This window comes from Schistocerca cancellata, chromosome 7, assembly GCF_023864275.1.
Source record: "Schistocerca cancellata isolate TAMUIC-IGC-003103 chromosome 7, iqSchCanc2.1, whole genome shotgun sequence".
Lineage (NCBI taxonomy): Eukaryota > Metazoa > Arthropoda > Insecta > Orthoptera > Acrididae > Schistocerca > Schistocerca cancellata.
Window position 1 is genome coordinate 583434956 of NC_064632.1, and position 9684 is coordinate 583444639.

General features: G+C 42.0%; 1 protein-coding gene across 1 annotated transcript in view; it reads left to right on the top strand.

Moving 5' to 3' along the window:
- LOC126092102 (origin recognition complex subunit 6) overlaps positions 1 to 1700 on the top strand; it is a 77906-nt gene extending 76206 nt beyond the window's left edge. The window contains exon 7 of the mRNA XM_049907534.1: positions 1436 to 1700. The gene's annotated coding sequence lies outside the window, so the exon portion shown is untranslated. The remainder of the gene's footprint in view (positions 1 to 1435) is intronic.
- Positions 1701 to 9684: the final 7984 nt, after the last annotated feature.

Sequence of the window (9684 nt, forward strand, 5' to 3'; positions counted from 1 at the left end):
TTATTTGGACTGATGTTATAAACCCAATAAAACAGCGTAACCTAGAAGAGATTTGCATCACTTTTCAGATCTTGGGCCTGCTTTTTATCACTTCTGTTCAAGAAGTAGTGCTCTTTTGAATTCGGTCAGTGAAGGAGCTTGTTGTTACAACAAGAGATGAGCAACCTCTCCATGGCCCATGTCGCCATGAAGTTGAGGATACAGCTAATGAGTTAATCTTGGAGAATTCTTCCTTCTGGATTACGAGGGTGGTTTGAAAAGTTCTCGGAATCACCACGGGAGGTCAGCGCTAATGAAATGAGTGATATTCATTGGGCTGTTGCCAGTAAACACATGCCACATCAGTGCTCTTGGAAGAGATCTGTGGCAATGATGTGGTTCTGTTGTTGTTCCTGCGTAGTGATTTGCGAAGATGGAAAAAAACCTAGATTGGAGCAGTGATTAAGTACTTCGTAAAGAAAGGTATTAAAGCAAAGGACATTCATGCCGATTTCCAGAATGCACTGGGGGACTCTGCTCCTTCATATTCAGCTGTTGCCAAGTGGACAAATGAATTTAAATTTGGTCGGGAGAGCTTAGATAATGATCCGCGCAGTGGTTGGCCAAGATGTGTCACTACTCCAGAAATTATTGCAAAAGTGCACAAAATGGTCATGGAGGATCGCCGATTGAAAGTGCGTGAAATTGCTCACGCTTGCCAAATGTCATCTGAAGGGTATATCACATTTTAACTGAAAGATTTTTTCTTTCCACTAATTACTACACAATCATTATCAGTGTCCTTGCTGTATAACACTGTATGTGCATTCTGTGTCTTCAGTTCTGCATTACCACTCCTAACTCATTTTCGACAAAAAAGTGACATCCACCATTTTTCCCGTTGATTTAACTGAAATTATCTGCATGATAGGTGCTGCGACTCTAGATGCGTGCTTGCACACATGTGCGTCACCTTGGCAAAATTACATGAACTAAGGTATGAATTGTTGCCACACCTGTCATGTTCACCTGATATGGCACTGTCAGACTTCCATCTCTTCCCAAAACTGAAAATTTTCCTTGATGGATGAAGATTCAGCTTCGAACGAAGAATTGATAGCTGGAGTTGACAACTATTTTGCAGGCCTGGAGGAAACTCGTTTTCGAGATGGGATCAAGGCACTGGAACGTCGTTGGAACAAGTGCATTAACCTACAAGGAGACTACATCGAAAAACATAAAAAGTTTCAGTGATGTAAGTACTCTTTTGCTATTGCGTTCCGAGAACTTTTCAAACCACCCTCGTATTTGTACAACTGTAAGATGGTTACTCTCATTTCATGCTCTTAAAATAAAATAAAATATCTGGCACTGTGGTTTAGTATTAATCTTTCATTACAAGAAATCAATTTCTGCAGTTATGAAGGAAAATAATATACTTTATGCTCTGTTGCAGATCTCATCCCACTCTTACTTGAAAAGTTTAGGGACCTCCAACACTTGACGCAGTTTTGCAGCCCAGCAGCAAGGGCTTGCTACATGAAAACAGCCATTTTATGAGACGAAGAAAATCAAAGAGCAAGTGTCAGAAAAAGTAAAGTATTCGGTGCAGCAGTGAGAACTAAAGACATCGCCTTAAATGTAGTATTGCAGTGTCACATATCTGACATTCATTGTTGTTTCTGATAATAGTGTGTAGTAAAATTTGAAAATTGGATGTAGTGACTGTAATATTAAAATAAAAATTATAAAATTTATTAACAACATGAGACCAGAAAGTATTCCCAAGTATTAGTGCACATAGCTTCACATTACACACCCAAGCTTTGATCGTAAAGTGTTTTGAACTTTAAATTGCATCTCCTGAAAAGCTGATTCCAAATGACATCCATCATTTTTCCCATTGCCTCTTCTTTCAGACAGCACTTCATTACAGATAACTGCATCATCTGCAAAATGGTCTATGGTTACTGTTAATATTCTCTGTAAAGTCATTAATATACAACATGAACAGCAAGGGTCCCAACACAGTTCTCCAGGACACATTCGAAGTTACTTCTACATCTGATGGTGACTTTCCATACAAGATAACATGCTGCGTTTTCTCCTTACCAAAAAGTCCTCAATCCAGCCATAAATTTCACTTGATACCCAATTTGATCATACTTTTGACTATCTGCATAGGTGTGGTACTGAGTCAAATGCTTTTCGGAAATCAAGAAATACTGCATCCACCTGCCTGCCTTTATCTAAATCTTCAGTATGTCATGTGAGAAAAGTGTGAGTTGGGTTTCACATCATTGATGTTTATGGAATCCATGCTGGTTGGCAAGGAGGTGGTCATTCTGTTCAAGCTACCTCATTATGTCCGAGGTCAGAATATGTTCTACGATTCTACAGCAAATCGATGTCAAGGATACTGGATGGTAGTTTTGTGGATCACTTATGCTATCCTTCTTGTAGACAGGTGTGACCTATGCTTTTTGCCAAGAACTGTACTTGGTGTTTTGATCAAGGGATCTACAATAGATTATAGATAGAAGAGGAGCTAATTCAGCTACAAAGCCATTATATAATCTGATAGGGATTCGATTGTGTTCTGGAGCTCTGTTCAATTTTAACAATTCCAGCTGTTTCTCAGCATCACTGACACTAATACTTATTTCAGTCATCTTTTCAGGGGTACAAGGATTAAATTGGGGGAAATTCTCATGGATTTTCCTTTGCAAAGGAACATTTGAAAATTGAATCACGCATTTCAGCTGTTGCTTTGCTACCCTCAGTTTCAATTCACTGTCTCATTCACTAGGGACTGGACACTTTACTGTTGTGCCACTAACAGCCTTTACATACGACGAGAATTTATTTGGGTTTTATGAAAGATCATTTGACAGTCATTGAAGGCTTCGTTCTCTTGGTGGCCAAACATGTTTCACTTAGCTCCTCTGTATCTAGAGCCGTATGGTTTGTTTGACACCTATTATAAAGTAATCTCTATTTCTTTAGAAGTTTCCTTACAGTGACTCTTTACCATGGAAGTTCCCTCCCATTATGAATTGTTCTACTGGGTACATATCTATCCAGTGTATGGTCAGTTATTCTTTTAAACCTGAGTCATAGTTTCTCTAAATGCTCCTGACCTGTGCTGAAAGTTTCAAGCTCCCCATCGAGATATGACACTACTGATTTTTTATCTGGTTTACTGAACATCTTTCTGCTTATTAACATGTTTCTGTTTGTTGTAGTTTTCCCTTGTACTGTGGTAATCATCATTGCCACAACTGCACCATGGTCACTGATACCAGTTTTGACACGGACACCCTCAAGGAGATAAAGTCTATTTCTTGGCACTAGAACCAATATGTTTCCATCATGAGTGGGGTTCTGAACTATTTTTTCGAGGTAGACATTTCTTAATGACACCTACCACTAACAAAACTGTAATTTTGTCACTTGATTGTTGGATGTTAAAAATCTCCACTGATGATTACACTGTGACTGGGGAACTTGAGTACAAGTGATCTGAGGTTTTCTGTAAGCATTGGGTTACATCAAGAGATGAGTGTGGTGGGTGATAGAACAATGCAATTATCATTTTATGCCCAAGACTGATACTCAGTGTGCCCATGAATCTCACATGCAGCTTCAGTTTCTGTCTTGATGGATATGAGTTTCATGTTTACTGTGACAGATGCATCACCTCCATTTCCCATTTGCCTAGCCTTTCATTTACCCATAAATTCCCCCCCCCCCCCCCCCCCCCCGCCAAATCTCACCGCTATCAATTTCAGATTTCAACCAGCTTTCTGTACCTAGTATTGGTGTGAGCTTCACTGCTTTTCAGGATATCTTCAAATTCTGGTACTTTGTTGTGAATGTTTTGGCAATTAACAACCTGTATGAGACTTTTCTTTCAATCCTACATTAATACTTCTGGTTTTCCTACTGCTATCATTATCTGAACTGGATGGAAGGTTGCCTAATTTAAAAAAAAAAAAACCTTGTCTCTACCCCACCCACAGTCAGCTACCCGAGTAGCAGCCTCTGATGCGTAGTGCACTCCTCACTCATTTAGTGAGACCCTACAGTTCTCAACCGTATGGTGCAAAGAGTCCAGGAAGTCACAGAACCTTCGAAGTCTCTGGTTCAGTTCTTCCACTTGACTCGGAACCAAAGGGCCACAATCAGTTCCGGGCAATATGCTGCAAATTGTGAGTCCATTAAAACTCCGTGCGCAAGGCTGGTCTTCTCATCTTCTCTGCCAGTCACTGGAATGTCACGAGTACGACCTTTGAGTCCAGATGACAGGACTCATTTGTTCCAGTGTGTGCCACAGTCTGCAGTTGGATGCACCCTTTTCCCTCAGTGGCTGCAGGTATAGCCTCTTCAACATGCTGTATGAGGCCACCAGGCTACACACTGAGTGAGTGCACCAGGTGTCCTTTCCTGTCCCTTGCTTCCATTTCTGTAAGGCATTTCTCGTACATTTGGACTGCCAACAATTAATACGTTTAGTCCGTGTCCTTTTGTGTTTAACCTCCTGTTGATATTGCACAAACAGATTTCCCCAAAACAGGTGAAGCGAGTCCCACAGACTCAGTTTCAGTGAAAGACAGCACCTGAAATTTGTTGATTAGTGGCATGCAGTGCAACACTGTGAGTCCTTCCTGGTCCCTGACCACCCTATAGAGGAGGCCTAGCTCTCCCATTGAGATGCCTCTGGCAGTCAAGTGGATGAGTACTGACAGATCCCATACTTACTGCAGAGGACACGGGATCCACAGGAGCGGATAGTACTTGAGGTACCTTTGGTACTGGTACCACAGGCACACAACTTTCGGAAGCTCTTCCAACGTGAGGACTCGCAGCAGCTGCCAGTCACTTGACAGTAGTAGAGAGATTTCCAGCTCCTTGCAAATGTTGACCAACTCACTCCGTTTTTGAGAACAGCATCCACAGTGGGGCTGCATTTTAGCTGGTGTGATGTATTACAGGGCAGTGAATAAATAACTTTAAATTAAGCTTGCTGTTTATCTTTTAATCTGTTGAGCAAACAAGTTGCTAATTCCCAGTAAGAATTGAAGCAAATACACAAAACAAGATTTTTATTAAGGCAACCGAAGAATGTATGGTAAAAATTACTAGATTCCCAAAACATTATGAGGTTAGTTATAGTTGTCTGCAAACTTGAAAATAGAATTAATGTATGGTAAATGTAGATAACATATTACTCCTCTATTAAGGGAGAACTAGATCCAACACACTATGTCAGAATATCTGCTACAGTAACAAAATCACAAACACTTATTTACTACAAATTAGATTATGCATAGAACAATGGTAGCTTCCAAAAATTCTCGAAAATGCTTGTTTGTTTGCATTTATATGCAACGAAATTCAGGGGAGATCTATTCTTTGGCAGCAGTTGGGAATCACAAATGCTAATTTCCTACGAAACATATTACATATACAAAACTCTGATACCAGCAACTTTGAAAATATAGTTTTGTAAGTGCCTGAAAATTCTTAGACATCACCTGTTTCTCATATAATTATACAATGAAATTAGAGAATGATTGTTTTGAATGAGGATAGGGCTACAAAGTTTGAGTCTACAATTGACAATAACAGTATAAGTTTATCGTGGGACTCACAAATGCTTCAAATTTCAAAATACATTAATAAAAATTGGTACTGATACAGTCATTGAAAGATTATGCAGAAGTGACACGAACAGTAAAATACACAAACCTAGAATTTCAAATCAGCCCATGAATCCTGTACATGTGGTATCACACAAGGAAAATTCCAAAATTTCGATTTATATATAAATAAATGTGCAAATTGCACAGATGTTTCACATAGCTGTTTCTATGCCAACTTCAACAGTGTGTGAAGAACAACAATGCAGTGTACATTTATCTCAGTCAGAATCACTAAAATGTGCAGCATCAACAAAGCACATCTTCTGCCTGTTACAGCTAATCTGTCTCTTTTTCATATAGTTATTGCTCTTTACAGCACTGTGTTGTGATTTGTGTCTTAACACGTTATCTTTATGTCTCCTCTTCCAGTTAGTTTTTTTCACACATTGTTTTCCTCATAAATTACACCAGAACCTTTTCATTTGTTATCTTATTGATATGCTTATTTACCAACACCCCTGTATAAAACCATATCTCAAACACTTTGGATCTCTTCTTCAAGGGTTTTGCATTGTGCATGATACACTTACAGTCCAAAAAGTTTTGAGACTGCATTAATGAAAAGATGCTGATTTTAATGCTTGAGGTGCCTTTTGTATAGCTTACTCTCTCTTGAGTACAATGCTCAGAATGTTTGTACAATCTTAGGAAACGGTGACAAACTTCCTTCTTTGGGATGTGCAACTCGCTGGCCACATTGACTTAATGTCTGTTATTTCACCAAAGCATTGACCTCCTCATGTGAATATCTGCACTTTGTTGTTTTGTGGTAGGTTGGTATTGATAACTATAACTATTGTCACCTGTCGTGATATGTTCTAGAAAACAATTGTCTGCGTTTTGCATTGAGGAAGGTATCCATATGTCATCATGTATGTTCAGTAGATGACATGTGCAGGGCAAACTCTGGAAGCATCTTTTTCTGCTTCAAAATATTCTGAAGAATGTCTTGAGCACATGGTGTAGAGACGTTGCACCATTGTGATTTGTGACACAATAGCGTTTACACACTGTGGCCGCATGCCCACTGGTGCAGCTGCTCACATCTGGCTTGTCAAATGCACATCTGTTGTTTACAGTTATCCAACCTGCACCATAGTTACTGTACTTTTTAGGCTGACAGTGTACATTCTCAAACAATGGAAACTCCAAATAGGAATATCAATAATGGAGAAAAAGACAGATTGCTGCTTATTGTAAAGAAGACACATCAAACTGCAGACAGGCACAGTGAAAATACTACAATTACAGAAAGCTCTCGGCCCCAGTCTTCCTCAGTAAAAAACACACACACACACACACACACACACACACACACACACACACACACACAAACAAAAGCAAGCACACTTCATGTGCACATGACCACCAACTCCAGCTCTTGGGCCAGAATGTAACTTATCATGTGGGATGCAAGCAGCAATCTGGAGGGGGTGGGGAAGGGACAGTAGTGTATTGGTAAGGAGAGAGATGAATGCTAGCTGGTGGAGTGCGCAGGGACTAGACTGCCAACAGGCGCAGCATCAGGTGGCTACGGGGAAGGATAGGTGGGGAAAAAAGGAGAGGTGTGGGGAAAGATAGATGTATGTGTTGGCAGAGGACTGCAAATAAACAGGGTGGGGCAGAACGGGGAGGAGATGATGGGACAGAGGGGGTGGATGGTGTGTGGGCAGTATGTTACTGTAGGTTGAGGCCGGGATAATTACAGGAGTGGAGAATGTGTTGTAAGGATAATTCCCATCTGTACAGTTCAGAAAAGCTGATTGTGGAGGGAAGGATCCAGAAGACTCGGATAGTGAAGCAGCCACTGAAATCAGCCTTGTTATATTCATCTGCATGTTGTGCCACAGAGTGGTCTGCTTTGCTCTTGCCCACAGTTTGGCCGTGGCCATTCATCTGGACAGCTGGTTGGTAGTCATACCAATATAAAAAGCTGCACAATGATTGCAGCAGTGCTTGTAAATGAAACGGCTGCTTTTACAGGTGGCCCGGCCCGTGACGGGGTAGGATAAACCTGTGACAGGACTGGAATAGAAAGTGCTGGGCTAGTGAATTGGGCAGATTTTGCACTTAGGTCTTCCGCAGGGATATGATCCTCATGGCACGGGGTTGGGATCGGGAGTGGCATAAGGGACGGACCAGGATTTTGCGGAGGTTGGGTGGACAACGGAACACCACTTTAGGAGGGCTAGGAAGTATCTCGTCTAGGATGTCCCTCATTTCAGAGCACAATGGTAGGTAATCAAGTCTCTGGCGGAGGATGTGGTTCAGTTGTTCCAGTCTGGGGTGGTACTGGTTGATGAAAGGGGCACTCCTTTATGGCTGGTTTTTTGGGGGTGGTGGGACGATTAGGGTTGAGGCGAAATGGCATGGGAGATCTGTTCATGGACTAGGTTTGGGGGTAGGCCCTGCCTGTGAAGGCCTTGGTGAGACCCTCAGCATACTGAGCAAGGGAGTTTTTGTTACTGCTGGTATGCCATCCCGTGGTGGCCAGGCTTTATGGGAGGAATTTTTTGGTGTGAAAGGATGACAGCTGTCAAAATGCAGGTACTGTTGGTTAGGGGGTTTGATGTGGACTGAGGTGCGGATGGAGCTATCAGAGAGGTGGTCAACATCTAGTAAGGAGGCATGCTGGATTGAGGAGGGCCATGTGAAGCTTATGGGGGAGAAGGTGTTGAGGTTGTGAAGTAACAGTTTTATCCCACCATCAGGTGCCAGGCCCCCTCTAAAATATTCATCACATTTATCAGCTCTGCTGCAATTATTTCACAGCTTCTTATGTTGGTATGACTACCAGCCAACCATCTGTCCGTCAGGATGAACGGCCACTGCCAAACTGCGATCAAGAGCAAAGTAGATCGCCCTGTGACATAACGTGCGGCTGAACATGACACTTGATTTCAATGGCTGCTTCACTACCCGAGCCGTCTGGATCCTTCCATCCACCACCGGCTTTTCTGAACTGGGCAGGTGGGAGTTATCCTTACAACACATTCTCCGCTACTGTAATTATCCCAGCCTCAATGTACAGTGACATACTGTCCCCACACCCTCCACCCAACAGTTTCCGCCCCTTCTGTCCTATTGGCTCCTCCCCATTCTCATCTCCCTCTTAGTTTATTTGCAGCCCTCTGCCAATGCAACCGCCTGTCTTTCCCCATGCCTCTCCTTCTTTGCGTCTGCTTTTCCCCACCTCCCTGCCCTACAACCTCCTGACACTGCACCTCTAGGCAGTCTAGTCCCTGCACACTTCACCAGACAGCATCATCTCTCTCTCCACTCGTACACTACTAGCCCTTCCCCTCCCTCGCCCCATCCAGATCGCTGCTTGCATCCCACACGATGGTAGCATTCCGACCCAAGATCCTGGACTTGACAGTCGTGTGTGCGTGAAGTGTGCTTGCTTGTGTGTGTGAATGGAGTATATCTCTCTTTTTTATTAATGAAGGCTCTGACAGAAATGTTTATGTAACTGTCTTTTCATTGTGCCTGTCTGCAATTTGAAGTGTCTTCATTGCAGTAAGTAGCAACCTGTCTTTAACTACATTGTTGGTGTACAGTCGTGCCCAAAAGTATCCAAACGACCTGAATTGCATTTCGCATGCAATCCGCATAACGCAGTTGTCTAGCAAGTCCTCTAATCGCTCCTCGGTGTAGTCATTGGACTATTGAAAATCGTTCCAACAAGTCACCACTAGACAACACTGCTCTGTATCGCAATAACTCAAGATGTAAAAGATGTATTTAACACAAAATGACATTAAAAATTTAAGTTATTCACGAGCAGCTAATTGAGAATATGTATGAACTTCAAATAACATGACGAACCATCTCGTTCTGCACATGCATTCAAACCCGGGTCATGAAGACTAAGCAAAGATTTCGTGACTGACGGAAACTAACAGTCATTCCTGACTAGGCCTACAGAGAGTGGTATACCTCGATTTTAGACATTATCAGTTAGGAAATATCAACTTTAAATTACATCATGTAAACATTT